Below are 17,053 nucleotides of genomic sequence, written 5' to 3'. Positions count from 1 at the left end.
TTGTAAACAGACCGACTCTGTCTCATGAAGCCCTAGCTCGCATATCTCCAAAGGAAACATCCCCGAACAATAACTCTGAAGACAGAGAGGCCATTGGGTTGGGAGACAAAAGGACAGTGTGAGGATCAATGATCAAACTTCGTTCAATTGTCTAACACCACAAATCCACGGTCAACAATAGGACACGGCATTGGCTGGGGCAATTCATTTCAAAGGGAAATGCCTTACGACGTAATTAGCTAAAGGTACAGTAGCTAAACAGGGGAGATTGTGGAATCCATAAGAAATTCATAATATGCAAGCAATTGAAGGGCTATCTTTGTAAAAAAAATAAAAAACAACCATGCAGAAACAAATTGAACCATTTCACATCCTGCTCACAAACTCAAACTAAACAATTTTTAGACCCGTGCCTTCTGTTAGTGGATATCACAATGAGACTTTTCAGAACATTAGATACCTCAATGTCAGACAAGGGATGAACAAAGAGGAATCCCAGATAAAATGGAGACTTCTGACTTATTTTAAGTTTGATACATTATAGGTGCTAAATGCTTTTTCTAACCCTAGCGTCGCTTCTGATCCTAAAAGAATTCCACAATGTTCTGATTTTTATTGAGAGCTAAGAAAGTGCTAAAACATCGGTACAAACTCATAACGTTAAAGAGGAGTATACTTTGAATATAAGATTTATCCCATGTGTCTACCTAGTCCTGTTAGCAAATCTAAAATAGAATTAATTTTCACTACCTATTTCTAATGTCAGACTCCCTCCGCCCAAGTCGAGGTGTGTCCACAGTCAGTGCAATTGCCTTAAAACCAGCCCTCTTCGCTCTTCTAACAAGTTGTGCAATAGCATTCCTATTCTTGTAAACCTGCCAGCAATGACATCTAAATTTTAACACCACTCATACATCCACATTTAGTAAACCCAACGCAATATAACTGATCTTACCATTGGTTTAGGAGCCTATAATACAATTGGATGGATATGAACTCAATTACATCTCAGAAAACATGGGAAGACAATCATATCCATGTCAAGATCTCCATTTAATGTCACAAAAGTTCCTTGGTATTGATCTCCATTGTCCAAGACACTTCCATCTGAGCTCTCATCAACCTTTTTAAGGCACAGCCATTCAACTCTACCCGAACTGGAAGAACAGTCTCCATTGTCGTCCAACTGAATATTCCTGGTATTAGGCCCATCATTTTTTTAATTTAAATTTTAAATTTTAATAACTTTTTATATAATTTTTGAAGATCACATATCCTAATAAGCATTTTTCAAAGTGATAAATAATTTTTAATTTTGATTGATTAGTTTTTAAAAAAATTCTTTGAGTCAAAAGTTTGCTTTCAAACACATGGTCCAGATAATTCCCTTCAATATTGTCGAATCATCTTGTCATGTGTCATAGAATCCTTAAAATATTTAACATTTTAGATGATAAAAAATTAAAGAGACAGGCACATGCTTTTTCTTTTGAACTTCAAGAGAGCAAACCCTCATTGATTTAAATACTTTTGAATATAAACTTGATTACAGAGACTTTTTCTTTTGAACTTCAAACCCTGATTGATTTAAATACTCTTGAATATAAACTTGATTAGAAATAAAGAGATAGACTAATGGCTTTGTCTTTTGAACTTCAAGAAAGCAAAGCTTTATTGATTTAAATACTCTTGAATATAAACTTGAACTTGTAGTAAGTGCTTGAATCCATGTTAGCCCAAATTTCATTATGTTGGAATCTGTGAGAACTTGTAGGAAGTAGTTGAATCCATGATATCCCCAAATTGCATTGCCATGGAATCTATGTGTCAGAAATATGATTTAAATGTTTGTAAGCGTAAGAGAACAATTAATTAAATGCACTAAACTTCTGAACAAATTAATTTATTGTTAAAACTCTTTCACTATTAGAATCCACTTTACAGTGCATGAAGTTGGTGTAGCAGTGTCACCTTCAATTCCTGTACCTTAGATTCTATCAGCAGGGCCTCTCTTTTTCTTTTACCCCTCTTCGCCTTCAATGACGATTGGGTGCTCTCTCTGTTCGAGACCTTTCAGGCCAGCTCTTCGAAGCTTTTTAGCTTACAATAAAAAGGTTCAAAGTGATTGTTCTAGTTTATAGATCCACCTTACAATAGTAAGCCCTTGCATCCATACACAGAACCCTGCCAACGAAGGAGGAAAACACTTATTTAATATGAGCTAGTTCTTCGTCCTCAGTAGATTCTTTGTAAACTGCAATGTTGGTATAGGATCTGGAGCACAAAATATAGACAATGAAGTCAATTGATGTGAGGGCTGCTAATAACAGGTAGAAGCGATCCATGTGCCCCTTGTTCAGATTGCCTGGTATCCAACCCGGTCTATCTTCCTTCTTTGTCACATACATTACGACTGTCACCAGCAAACTGCTCACATAATTGCCAAACGATATTGAGGTCATGCACAGGGCACTTCCAAAGCTTCGGAGTGCATCAGGGGCCTGACTATTGAAAAATTCTAGCTGACCCACATACATGAACACCTCTGAAGCACCGATCAGAGCGTACTGAGGAATCTGCCAGAAAATCCTGAGGGAGCTTGGACTGTCGGGTATGATTTTGTTGTCTACTTCTTTCAGCCGATAAATCTCAACTACAGCAGCAACAACCATGGCGAGCATACCCACGATCAACCCCACTCCCATCCTCTGTAGCTCGGTGAAACCCTTTGGATTGCGTGTGACCTTATAACCAAAAGGAACTAACACCCGCCTGTATAAAGCTATCCACACTGCAACACTGAAAATATCAAACATGGACATTGCAGCAGCTGGAACATTGAAGCTACCCAAGGAGGTGTTCATTGTAGCACCCTGCTCCACAAACAAAGATGCCATTTGGGTGAACACCACTGAGTAAATGATTGCGCACAACCAGATAGGAAGCAACCTCAGGATGCATTTTACTTCTTCCACTTGAGTCACTGTGCAAAGTCTCCATGGACTTCTTTCCTTTCCTTCCACTTCCACTGTGTCATTATCTGTTTCTATTGCTGCCTTGTCAAGGAACCTTAAAACCAATTCAAGTTCAATATAATCCATCAATATGGAAATAAGAGAAAAAATCTGATTGCAGTCATAAAGATGGTGAAAAAATAGATACGGGAGCTGAAGGTACATCCTTTTCAAATGACTATGTATTAGCTAAAGGTACAGTAGCTAAACAGGGGAGATTGTGGAATCCATAAGAAACTCATAATATGCAAGCAATTGAAGGGCTATCTTTGTAAAAAAAAATAAAAAACAACCATGCAGAAACAAATTGAACCATTTCACATCCTGCTCACAAACTCAAACTAAACAATTTTTAGACCCGTGCCTTCTGTTTTGGTGTTAAATGGGTAATCAAATGCATTGGTGTGACAATATGCATATTTTCAGCTTAAAAGTTGGAAAAAGGATACAGAGTATTTCTTGAAAAAGGATACGAAGTATTTCTTGAAGATGTAAATCATAATATGACTCATCACAAATAATTTTTCTGAGATTCAGAAGGTCACAAGCAAAGGCAAGAACTCAACCCCAAGATTTCTCCAGGTGCTTCTCTATCCATTTTCATTCTATTCAAACACAATAGTGAAGAATTATTTGAAATATCTCTCTACCAGGACTATTACAAACCTTCCAACTCAATGATCTGTCAATTTGACCTACAACATATGATGCGAGTTCAGAATCCGCTGTCTGCAAGAAAAAACCAACTTAAGGAAGAAGTTTGGACCTTGAATATAGGAAGAACTAAAAACAACATCCTTCTATTTAAAGAACTCATAAAATGGAATACATACCTTCTCCATTTTCCCAAGATCCAAACCTTTGAAATCAAATCTACATTTTTGACAAAGAAAAATCAATAGAAGTCAAAAACAATTATGGATCCAGAATTGAATCTCAACACAGAGGTGTGCCTTACTGTCTAGCATGTATGAGTGGATATCACAATGAGACTTTTCAGAACATTAGATACCTCAGTATCAGAAAAGGGATGAACAAAGAGGAATCCCAGATAAAATGGAGACTTCCGACTTATTTTAAGTTTGATACATTATAGGTGCTAAATGCTTTTTCTAACCCTAGCGTCGCTTCTGATCCTAAAAGAATTCCACAATGTTCTGATTTTTATTGAGAGCTGAGAAAGTGTTAAAACATGGGTACAAACTCATAACGTTAAAGAGGAGTATACTCTGAATATAAGATTTATCCCACGTGTCTACCTAGTCCTGTCAGCAAATCTAAAATAGAATTAATTTTCACTACCTATTTCTAATGTCAGACTCCCTCCACCCAAGTCGAGGTGTGTCCACAGTCAATGCAATTGCCTTAAAACCAACCCTCTCGGCTCTTCTAACAAGTTGTGCAATAACATTCCTAATCTTGTAAACCTGCCAGTGATGACATCTAAATCTTAACACCACTCATACATCCACATTTAGTAAACCCAACGCAATATAACTGATCTTACCATTGGTTTAGGAGCCTATAATACAATTGGATGGATATGAACTCAATTACATCTCAGAAAACATGGGAAGACAATCATATGGGTGGAAATGATAAACTTACATAAAGTTGAAAAAAGCGAATGCCTGGTCCAGTTGAAGCAACCTCTTCAACACTTGATGTAGCCCATGAAGAAAGCGTCTACAACAAATATGTCCAAGCCTCAATTTTTTATCAACACAACAAACTATTTCAAAATCCAAAATCATTATAATTTCTTAAATCCTTAATAGCTAGAAGGAAATTAAAACATTCAGAAGATCGATCCCACAAAGAGAAGACCGATGCCCAAACCATTATAGTTCCAGCAGCTCTTGCAGTAGCATACTCTCCTGTAAAAGATGATGGATTCACTTTCAGAAAATATATGCATCAAAATAGGATGTTAATTGCAATACAATAATCTAATGCATACCTTCGAGATGAGCCATCTTTTGCATGGCAGTTGGAGCAATCATAATAGGCATTGATATCTTGAATCCCAACACAGTGGTACTCAGATCCACCTTTGTTACATCAACCAATATACGGGGACGGAACCTGATACATACAACATCAACCAAAATCTTTGTAATAATGTCAATTCCCCTGATGCTTGTAATGAAAGAGGTGCCATAATGTTCAAAAGTTTGGCCCAAGATAGGGTGACTAAAATTGAAAATTATAGCTATTCAATGTTTATCTAATTTGATTGCAGTCATAAAGATGGTGAAAAAATAGATACGGGCGCTGAAGGTACATCTTTTTCAAATGACTATGTATTAGCTAAAGGTACAGTAGCTAAACAGGGGAGATTGTGGAATCCATAAGAAACTCATAATATGCAAGCGATTGAAGGGCTATCTTTGTAAAAAAAATAAAAAACAACCATGCAGAAACGAATTGAATGAGATTTCCTGCAAAGATACATGAAATGGAAAAAAGAGAACAAGATAACCCACCAAAATAGGCATTTTCCAAGCTTCCATGTGGAATGTAGTCATAAACTAGCAGTTTCTCCTCTATACCCCAATAGAAAGCTTGGAGGCGAACAATGTTGGGATGTTTAACCCTACCAATTGCTTTAGCTTCTGTTTCAAAATCCTTGTACCTTTCCAAACCATCATCACCAAGTCGCCTTACTGCAAAAGTCAACCCATCTTCCAGAACTGCCTTATACAATATAGTATAACCACTAGCACCCAATATATATGCGGAGGCTCTGAGTAGCTTATCTAATTCCATGTCAAGATCTCCATTTAATGTCACAAAAGTTCCTTGTTGTTGATCTCCATGGTCTGAGACACTTCCATTTGAGCTCTCACATCAACTTTTTTAAGGCAGAGCCATCCAACTCTACCCGAACTGGAAGAACAGTCTCCATTGTCATCCAACTGAATATTCCTGGTATTAGGCCCATCATTTTTTTAATTTAAATTTTAAATTTTAATAATTTTTTATATAATTTTTGAAGATCACATATCCTAATAAGCATTTTTCAAAGTGATAAATAATTTTTAATTTTGATTGATTAGTTTTTAAAAAAATTCTTTGAGTCAAAAGTTTGCTTTCAAACACATGGTCTAGATAATTCCCTTCAATATTGTCAAATCATCTTGTCATGAGTCATAGAATCCTTAAAATATTTAACATTTTAGATGATAAAAAATTAAAGAGACGGGCACATGCTTTTTCTTTTGAACTTCAAGAGAACAAACCCTCATTGATTTAAATACTTTTGAATATAAACTTGATTACAGAGACTTTTTCTTTTGAACTTCAAACCCTGATTGATTTAAATACTCTTGAATATAAACTTGATTAGAAATAAAGAGACAGACTAATGGCTTTGTCTTTTGAACTTCAAGAAAGCAAAGCTTTATTGATTTAAATACTCTTGAATATAAACTTGAACTTGTAGTAAGTGGTTGAATCCATGTTAGCCCAAATTTCATTATGTTGGAATCTGTGAGAACTTATAGGAAGCAGTTGAATCCATGATATCCCCAAATTGCATTGCCATGGAATCTGTGTGTCAGAAATATGATTTAAATGTTTGTAAGCGTAAGAGAACAATTAATTAAATGCACTAAACTTCTGAACAAATTAATTTATTGTTAAAACTCTTTCACTATTAGAATCCACTTTACAGTGCATGAAGTTGGTGTAGCAGTGTCACCTTCAACTCCTGTACCTTAGATTCTATCAGCAGGGCCTCTCTTTTTCTTTTACCCCTCTTCACCTTCAATGAGGATTGGGTGCTCTCTCTATTCAAGACCTTTCAGGCCAGCTCTTCGAAGCTTTTTAGCTTACAATAAAAAGGTTCAAAGTGATTGTTCTAGTTTATAGATCCACCTTACAATAGTAAGCCCTTGCATCCATACACAGAACCCTGCGAACGAAGGAGGAAAACACTTATTTAATATGAGTTGGTTCTTCGTCCTCAGTAGATTCTTTGTAAACTGCAATGTTGGTATAGGATCTGGAGCACAAAATATAGACAATGAAGTCAGTTGATGTGAGGGCTGCTAATAACAGGTAGAAGCGATCCATGTGCCCCTTGATCAGATTTCCTGGTATCCAACCCGGTCTATCTTCCTTCTTTGTTACATACATTACGACTGTCACCAGCAAACTGCTCACATAATTGCCAAACGATATTGAGGTCATGCACAGGGCACTTCCAAAGCTTCGGAGTGCATCAGGGGCCTGACTATTGAAAAATTCTAGCTGACCCACATACATGAACACCTCTGAAGCACCGATCAGAGTGTACTAAGGAATCTGCCAGAAAATGCTGAGGGAGCTTGGACTGTCAGGTATGATTTTGTTGTCTACTTCTTTCAGCCGATAAATCTCAACTACAGTAGCAGCAACCATGGCGAGCATACCCATGATCAACCCCACTCCCATCCTCTGTAGCTCGGTGAAACCCTTTGGATTGCCTGTGACCTTATAACCAAAAGGAACTAACACCCGCCTGTATAAAGCTATCCACACTGCAACACTGAAACTATCAAACATGGACATTGCAGCAGCTGGAACATTGAAGCTACCCAAGGAGGTGTTCATTGTAGCACCCTGCTCCACAAACAAAGATGCCATTTGGGTGAACACCACTGAGTAAATGATTGTGCACAACCAGATAGGAAGCAACCTCAGGATGCATTTTACTTCTTCCACTTGAGTCACTGTGCAAAGTCTCCATGGACTTCTTTCCTTTCCTTCCACTTCCACTGTGTCATTATCTGTTTCTATTGCTGCCTTGTCAAGGAACCTTAAAACCAATTCAAGTTCAATATAATCCATCAATATGGAAATAAGAGAAAAACCAGCGTAGGGTACAGTAATTATCATAGAGACATAGAGATGGTGAACTGAATAATGAGAGGAACGGAAAGGGTGCTTATATGGCTAGCATATTCATATTGGGGTTACGCATACACATACCTTAATCCTTCACTGTGCAGTATCTTTCGGCATCCGCTGATTGCACTTTCTGTACTGGGTAGCTCGTAAAGGTCCTTATGAGCATTTGATGGGCGTTTCAACCTCCATTTCAGAATCGCTGCCACAAATACTTGGGCGAAACGCGGCAGTGGGTTACCTCCAGGCATGCGATGTCGATAAGTGGGCGTTCCTGCTAGAAATATCACCGTGGACAATCCCGCTGCTAAAGCAGACAACCAGAATCCTAATACCCACAAGCCATTGTTTTCAAAGTAGCCCAGTATTGTGTTAGAAAAAAGAGAACCAAGATTAAGGGCAAGGTAGAACCAGCTGAAGAAAGCTATCTTGGAGGGTCTTTCTCTGTCATCTTCTTCATCAAATTGGTCTGCAGGCGTGTTCAACAACACCCAACATGAATCTGGAGAAAAATTTCGACAACGGAAATGGATTTCTCAACGACTTTTCTTCCTCTGGTGCGGATTCGCCCTCGACTCCTGCAGATTCAATCACAAAAAACATTTGGATGCAGCAGACGATTCATCTTTGACCTTATTTGATCCTGATCTCATTTCTACATTCAGGAAAGCCATGGATGAAATTTTCCCCAGAGATTCGATGGAGCCCGTTTCAGAGGTCTGACAGGGCAGCACGGGAAGCAAGAGCAGAGAAGACGAAAAGGGTACCCTAGGAAAATCTTTTAGGTTCCAATCTCGCAGCATTCAGGCGAGGGTTTGCAACTGTTTCAAATATCATGAACAGTTGCAACCACTCAACTACCTTCCCTCCCTAGATCGAACGATTAACAATCCTCCAATCGTCTAACACATAATCTAACGGCACACAGGGATGACAAGTAGATTTTAGGGAAGTTCATTTCAAAGGGAAACGCCTTACGGCGTAATTAGAGATTTAAGGAATATATATATATATATATATATATATATATATATATATATATATTCTGTAAAAGGAGACCAACAAAGTATGGCAACATTTTCAATTCTTCATAATATCAAAATATATATATATATATATATATATATATATATATATATAACTTTTTTCGAAAGAAATTAATAGTTAAAATATTTCAACTTAGAATAAAAATTTAATCTATAGTTTTTAATAATAACCATTATTATGAAAAATTTTAATATAACATCCAAATTATTATTTTTTAAGAGACTTGTAAGTGTACAAAATAGGGATAAAACTTGAATTGTATTTAAATATGAGAGTGATAAAATTAATTAAAAATAATAATTAGTTTTTTAAAAGTAGTTTTAAATTATGTATATTTATTTATTAATTATAAATATTTAACTGAATTATAAATATATAATTTAATTGTTAATTCAATGTAAATGTAAATAAATGAATATTGGTAAAATATTTAAGAAAGTAAATATGAAGTTGATTATATATATTAATTTAAATCTATCTTAATTCCAGATTTATCAAGTTCTCATAAAGATTAAATCTCATTTCACTTTAAAAGAGATTTATATTTAAAGAGATTTGATCCCTCTTGATGCTTGGTAGATCCAAAGTTAATATAGATTTAGGCTAGTTTTATAATTAATTGTAATTATAAATTTTTTATTTTTTATTTTATTTTATTTTTAGTTTTAGTTTTAGTTTTATGTAATTTGATCAAGTCAAAATGTTTCATGGATAATTATCATTATTAATTAATTTAATTTATTTTTATTTTTATTTTATTTTGACGAGTCAAAATGTTTATACGATATTACAACATCTCTACAATACTAAGTTGGAGAGCATCTCTCCCCTCAGTCACTTTTAACCTTTTATTATTTTTTAATTGAGACCATATGTAAATGTTTACAGACATTTATATACAATATATCCTCCATACTTTTTCCCTTCTAGATTTAATTTAAAAAATGTTATAAAATAAAATTAAAATAAAATATTTTGATTTTGAAATGACTTATGGTTCTTGGACATGTGGTTGGCCCATAGTATGGTAACAAAGCCTATTTACAAGTTAATAATAAACATAGTAAATAGGGTGAATATCTATAGTTAATAATCTTGGTATATTGTAAGTATTATGTTTTTTATGTTTTTATTAATTGAATTTAAATATTGGATCTTAATTTATAACTACTATTTTATTATTTTTTGTTGGGTAGTTAAGGTAAATTTGACTTGGTGAAGTTACCTGTGGTTTTTGAGCTAAGAATCCATGGTATTCATGTGGAATATAATCATTTTAAAGGAGGAAATTAAACCAACCTAGATATCTTAACTCCAGATCTACCAAGCCTTGACAGGGATCAAATTCTCAAGATACAAACCCCTTTTTAGAGTGAAAAGAGATTTTATCCCTTCGGGCTTAGTAGATAAAGAGTTAATATCGATCTAAATTGGTATATTTTAATGTGATATGTATATCATGACTTTCTTTTATCTATGAAATGTTCATAATTTTATTAATAAAAATAATTTTACAATATAGAAAATTGAATTTAATTATTTTGATTATTATTTTTTATTATTAGTTGAGTCACTATTTAAATATTTACACTCATTTAACACAATAACATATCTCTGTCTATTACATTTACCTTTTTATTATTTTATAATTGAGCCTACATGTAAATGTTTCAAACATGTACACCACCACAACATCTTCCTCATACTCTTTACTTTTAGATTTAATTTGAAAAATGTTATAAAATTAAATTAGAATTAAATATTTTGATTTTGAAATGAATTATGGTTTTTGGACATGTGGTATTTGTAAACCATGGTGTTGGCCAATGATATTGTAACAAAGTCTATTTAGAAGTAAATAATATTCATGGTAAAGTAGAGGTGAATATGTATGGTTAAGAATCTTGTTATATTGTAAGTATTAAATTTTTATGTGCTTATTAAAATTTAAATATGGTTACTAAATCATGATTTTAATTTATATATTAAACAAATCTTAATGTATAACTACTATTTATATGTTATGTATTTCAATGAGATATGTATATTATAATTTCCTTTATTCTGAAAAAATTGTTCATACTTTTATTAATAAAAAACAATATTACGATACAAAAATATTGAATTTAAAAACATAGTAATTGTTCTACAAAATAAATTAAAAAATACTTATAAATTAATGAAAGACAATTGTAAAAGAAAATATATAAAGAAAAACATATATCATTTTATTACTAATTGAAGTTTTATGTATAATCAAGATAACTTAAATAGTTTCAACCACATAAATAATATACTTATTTTATTAATTATTATATTTAGGTTGTTTGGAAATATTAGTTATAATTTTCAAATAAACAAGGCATAAAGTAAAAACAAAAAATTACCTAAGAGTAAAAGCCTCTAATTTAATGACAAGGGGCAACTAATCAATTGGTGATTAAAGTGATATCATGTCATGGAAAATAAGAGATCCACCCTGGTATATAGAGAGGAAGATACGTGGTAGGCCCCGAAAAGTATAGTGGTATTGGCCAAAATCAACCTAGTGTCACTAGATTAAGAGACTGGCTCAATTGTCGATTCCTCTGAATTACAAAAAAAACAACAATAAATACAAAAAACCTCTACTTTTATCCTAATTTTTAACCTTAAATTGTGATATGTTTGTTTCTAACATTACTAAACTACTAAATCGCAAAGAGAATGAACTAAAATGTGATGCAACTAAAGTGTTGTAACCTATTCTTTTAAATATATTCTAAAAATTAGTTCTTGGGTTTTTCATTTAGGGATTAACATAGCGGGAATTTTGAAAGTGGCAAAGGCCAAAGTAAAACTAAGGCCCTAGATTTACCATCTTTATCAAATCAACTTGTGGATCATGAAAGAAAATAATTTTGTTGATGTAAATATTTATTAAAATCTATCTAAAAATAATTTCAAATTCAATAACTCATCTATTCTATTTCACATTATCAGTATATACACATAAAAATATATATATATACAAAGTTTAAATATGTAATATGATTAGTCTCTTAGACATAATTACATAAACAAAAAACCCAAAATGACCAACTCTATCAAATTGTGCTATATGAATATTCAAACATGATCATTGTTGATCCATAAAACTCATTATATTTCATGTTATTCATACATTAGCATAAAACTCATTATATTTCATGTTATTCATATATTAGTAAAAATATGAGCACAACCCGTTATACATCTGATCCAAAATAAAACATCACACATTATATTTACTATAAAATCTTTATAATAAAATCTATACAACCCATTATACATCTGATCGAAAATAAAACATCGCACATTGTATTTACTATAAAATCTTTATACTAAAATCTAAGTTAATGAAGTAGCATTGTTAGAAACATTAAAAATTATATTTCTAAAAAATATAAGTACTCATTCAAATGTATCATTCTCAAAAGATGTAATTGTTTCTAGTGATAATACCCATACTGAGTTCCATCTCCACCCATACTAAGTTGCGCTCTCCACTTCTTCCTTTTCTTTTTTCCTTTAGTAATAGATGAAACTTTTCTACATTAATTACTTATGATCATATTTATTGTGAATACTGATATCAAATAAACATTATATTTTAGAATGCATAATTAGTCGTATCTATATGACCTAGAGAGTAAATGTAAGAAAAGTGATCGAAGGGAAAAATATACAAAGTATATATATATATATAAAATAATGTTGTAAAGTTTGAAATGTAATATAAATATTTTTATTTTACAATTGTTGTAATTGTTTAATAAAAAAAATTGAGCAAATGAATAATAAATAATTATATATACGTGTTTCTTATTCATTTTCTCAATTTAATTTTTATTAAACAATTACAACAACTATAAAATAAAAATATTTATATTACATTTCCAACTTTACAATATTATAACATTTCTTATTTATCAAGCTTAATTAAAAATCATTATATTTTTTTTTTCATCACGTAAATCATACAAACTCACGTTTATTTCAATTTAATACTAACAACCTAAACTATACATATTTTTCATTAAATAAAAAAATTTAGTCTACTAACTACTAAGGATTTTGGAATTTATAGTGTCCCTACACAAACTTAACTATGCACAAAAGATGTGTATTCAAATTTCACAAATAAGATGCAAATTAAAACAATTCTAAAAAATCACTATAAAATTCAACTATAATATAATATATATATAAACCATTTTTTTTAAAGTTATACGCAAGGTGCTAGGTTTCCATGCTTTTAAATATCGCTCATACTTTCAAGGGATTTTATTTCATGCATAACATGTTTATTCCAATAAAAAGATAATTAAATTCTTATGCAATATCTAATAATGATGACAATTTTTTATACACAAAATAAAAATAATTAAATTCTTATGCAATATTTAATAATGACGACAATTTTTTATACACAAAATAAAAATAGTGTTAATTGGATATAGTTAGAGTTCATTTTATATAATGAACAACAATATGGAGGAACAAAAAGTCCTTATCAATCAAACCTTAGACTCTATTAGATTTTATATGAATAACATAAATAATATACCATTTAACTTGTTAAAATCACATGTATATTATGTTAAATGTTATTAATTGAAAAACTTAGTTATCATAACAAAAATCACATGTATGTTATGCAACTTCTAGGCATTAACCAAATTAACATAACCAAAATATCACCCAAATATTATAAAACCACTGCCATCGATGCACAAAGAAAATAAAATGAAATATCTTTGATCCTCTTCATTTCCATTAAACCACAGTAGCTAAACTAAGGCTTTGATGGAAGTCACGACTAAAAACAAAATAAGGAAAAGCATTGTCACACAAAATGCATCGTCTCGACCATGGCTAAAAAGTTATAGCAATTGTAAAATAAGTGATAACAAAGATATAAACCAAACAATTTGAGCTCAAGTGCATGCAAGAGGTGGACTTTAACCAACAAAATTGAACTACAAATATTGGATTGTAATAATAAGGAAATATTATTGGCAGGATCAATGATAACCTAAAACATTTTTATAAATTTATAAATTTAATTTAATTATTTAAAATATAATAATGAATGAAACTAACTTAGTTATGTACGATAGAAATTAATTTCTGAGGACCATTTTTTTGGGTTGTTTTTTCCAAGTTCAATTTATGAGGGTGCTAATAAATAATTTTTTAACTGTATTATGAAAAACTTAAAATATATAATTAAATTAGGCTCTTATCCTAAAAATAAATATATAACTTAAGAAAAGAGACTCAATATTGAAGTGATATCCAATCTTTCTAATAAAAATCCAGACTAAATAATTTCGCATACAAAACACATAACATTCAGCTTGAAAGGAGGAATTACAAAGATAAACTCTAATAACAAAATGGTCAAAATGACATACAAATACATGGAATGAGGTAGGGAAAATACATTGTAAAACCATTGAAACACTGAAGATGCACTCCTCACATGCTTGAGTTGGCCATTATTTCAACATCATAAACACGATATAAGATGACTATGCAGAGGTATGAAAACCAACCATTACCGTATCAGATCCCAATATGATTTTCAATTGTCTAGGTCAACTTTCTTCTCTCGATCAATTTTATAATTAATATTATGGCATTTAGTCTCGGAGGTGATGGATTAGTTTGGGGGTGAAAACTCCTGCTCATATTCAAAGGACATTTATCACTGATGTTCTTCTTTAATATAGTGGCTTTTACGAATGGAGCAGAGGTAATTGTAATGATTAATAAACACAAACACCCTGCAATACAAGCACCCTCACCTGTTCACATGACAATGCTTTTAATTTCCATGGTGACAAAGACACTCAACAACCACAACATTTTTAATAGACTATTGAAGAGAAGCAACGTCAACAATCCTCGGGGTGAGGGTTATAATTTTAAATTCTAATGATTTACGTGGTTATTTATCTTGGCCTGAGAAGCTTCATTTTCTTAGACATCTGTGGATCTTCCTCTGTACCTGTATTACAGGTAATCCCAATAGTCCAAAAAATGATAACTTCAAAGAATTAGACATCTGTGGATCTTCCTCTGTACCTGTATTACACGTCATACCAATAGTCCAAAAAAGATAACTTCAAAGAATCTCTACAGAATGATTTCTCGCAAATTTTCATGGCATACATGTACATGGACTTCACCAGGAACCTTCAACATGGTATACAACATTGCTATTGATCGTCGTTGATTAAGAATCTATATCTTGCTTTCTTTATATATTAGTTAGTGATGTTTATTATACTGAGGAGGACAGTGTAAATTGAATTGTTTTGAAACAATATTCTGACTCTTTATATGAATTCTAATTCTAATGTTTATAAAGTTTTTCGTTAACATTTTTCATATATCTATATATCATTGGTGTTTAATATGTTTTTTTTAATTTTTTATTGAGTTTAATTATGCCAAAAGCCATTTTTATAAAAAAAAACCAATCAATTAAAAATAAATTTGTTTAAAAAAATTAGCTAATATAGTTACACATAGTCTTGTATTGAAAAATGAGCAGAACGGAACTGTACAGCGCACACTACTTCGATTGATTATTCACACTACTTCCATTGTTTATTACACGGACTGAGTTCGATGTACTCCAACCAGAAAAGTTTGGAATGAGGGAAATTTTTAAGATTTTTTGGTATGGTAACTTTTTATGTTAATTAAGAATTATTCGCTCATTTGTTTTGGTTAAATTTTGGACAGTACGAAATTGCGTTGAGATTTTAGCATTAAAATAATATAATAATATAAATATAAATATAAATATGTAAAACTGGTACCAAGATAAAAGATGTTTATCTAAAAAGCTGATTAGTTGGATAGAAAATTTTTTGAACTTAACTAGATTTAACCATTTTCTAAAATCCAGAAACAAACTCTTTATCATAGATATGAATTGTATTTAATAATGATTAATAATCCTAACACTCAAATATGATGACATATATATGATAAGTGGGTGAACGCATGAAAATGATGAAATTTCAATATTTTTTCTCTTTTATTGAATTGAAGCCCTCAAAATTCATATAAGTATTGCAAATTTTGATTGGGAATAAAAAGACAATATGTGGAGAATTATGTTGTTGTCCTAATGAAATATTTTACAATTTTTTTTAGTGTTGCATAATCTCTCAATTTTCCATTAAATGAAATACTTGTCCTTCAAAATTTTGGCACATCTTAAGAGGTATTAGGGTGTTCACATATATGAGCATAATTTAGATGGAGAGAACTAAGTTTTTCACATTAAAAATTTAGATTTCTATGCAAAATTGTATTTTTTAATTATTTTTTAAAGTTGGCTAAGTAATATTTCAATTTCATTTTGTAGACACGTGTTATGGTAAAGTGTTTTTTCTACTCATTAAATAAATTCAAAAACTAAGAGTACCCTTTTTGATGAGGAAAAATAATTGTATTTTTTGAATTTTTTTCGTTTTGTATATTTTATGTTATTGATTTTTTATTGAGGCCCTTTGAAACTATCCAAATATATTTCAAGCTTTATGTTTACAAAAAATTAGATGAAAAATATCATGTGAATTCGAAAATGTCAAACTCATATACCATTGGATAATGGATTCCTTCATGAATCCAACATGATCAATTCCATCACATAAGGACAATTTTTGTCTGAAGTCTGCTTGGGTACAAAATGGTGTTGTAGAGAAGTCTCCAGAAGGGGAGCTAGGTCCTCAACAGCTTGTTAGAGCACTTAAAAATATTGATGAAACATTTAAGATAAAATTTGAAATAGCTTAATCGAGGGTTTAACAAACCCTCAAGTGAGCTCTTGACATGGTTAAAAAAGGGCTTGGTCGCATCCTTTAATCCATTAAATCCTCCTTGTGTTTTAGGCAGGAAGTTTGAAAAACTAGCTCGATCGAGCTCCTATGTAACTGTGGTTTATGTAGGAGCTCGATCAAAGGTTTATTTTTAAGCAGTCACACAACTCAATTGAGCTCTAAAATACAGATCAATCGAGCTATTTTTTTCTCCCTTCCAACTCATGTGCTTTCCAAAAA

At 31.7% G+C, this 17,053-nt stretch overlaps 1 pseudogene; it reads right to left on the bottom strand.

Annotated features, from left to right (window-relative positions):
* Window positions 1-2,207: 2,207 nt before the first annotated feature.
* LOC149196410 (protein NRT1/ PTR FAMILY 7.3 pseudogene) lies at window positions 2,208-8,707 on the bottom strand (annotated as a pseudogene).
* Window positions 8,708-17,053: the final 8,346 nt, after the last annotated feature.

Source organism: Pinus tabuliformis, chromosome 2_2, assembly GCF_031772625.1.
Source record: "Pinus tabuliformis cultivar Carrire ecotype Pingquan chromosome 2_2, CPIR1, whole genome shotgun sequence".
Taxonomy (NCBI): Eukaryota; Viridiplantae; Streptophyta; class Pinopsida; order Pinales; family Pinaceae; genus Pinus; species Pinus tabuliformis.
The sequence above is the reverse complement of the archived record's forward strand: the minus strand, read 5'-3'. Positions and strand labels throughout refer to the sequence as shown.